At 57.4% G+C, this 237-nt stretch overlaps 1 protein-coding gene across 1 annotated transcript in view; it reads left to right on the plus strand.

Moving 5' to 3' along the window:
* Positions 1–237, plus strand: part of LOC119590867 — a gene marked incomplete in the record, with an annotated part of 86,927 nt that overhangs the window by 84,130 nt on the left and 2,560 nt on the right.

Genomic DNA, 237 nt, shown 5'->3' on the forward strand with positions numbered 1-237 from the left:
AAAAAAAAAAGTGTTCTCTCGCAGTGTTATGGACGGGAACCAAAATGGTGTTGGTGTAGGCGGGGGGGGGGGGGGGTGCTTCCTGGGCTGCAATATTTTTTTTGGCGTGGGCGTCCGTGCGTCTCCTCCGGGCGTGTGGAGACGCCCGCAGCGGAAGTTACCGTTCCCTTGGCAGCCTTTGGGGGGGGGGGGTAGAGGGACAAAGGACGGGATGGAGATTGATTTTTTTCCCTCTTG

Source organism: Penaeus monodon, chromosome 27 (assembly GCF_015228065.2).
Source record: "Penaeus monodon isolate SGIC_2016 chromosome 27, NSTDA_Pmon_1, whole genome shotgun sequence".
Classification (NCBI taxonomy): domain Eukaryota; kingdom Metazoa; phylum Arthropoda; class Malacostraca; order Decapoda; family Penaeidae; genus Penaeus; species Penaeus monodon.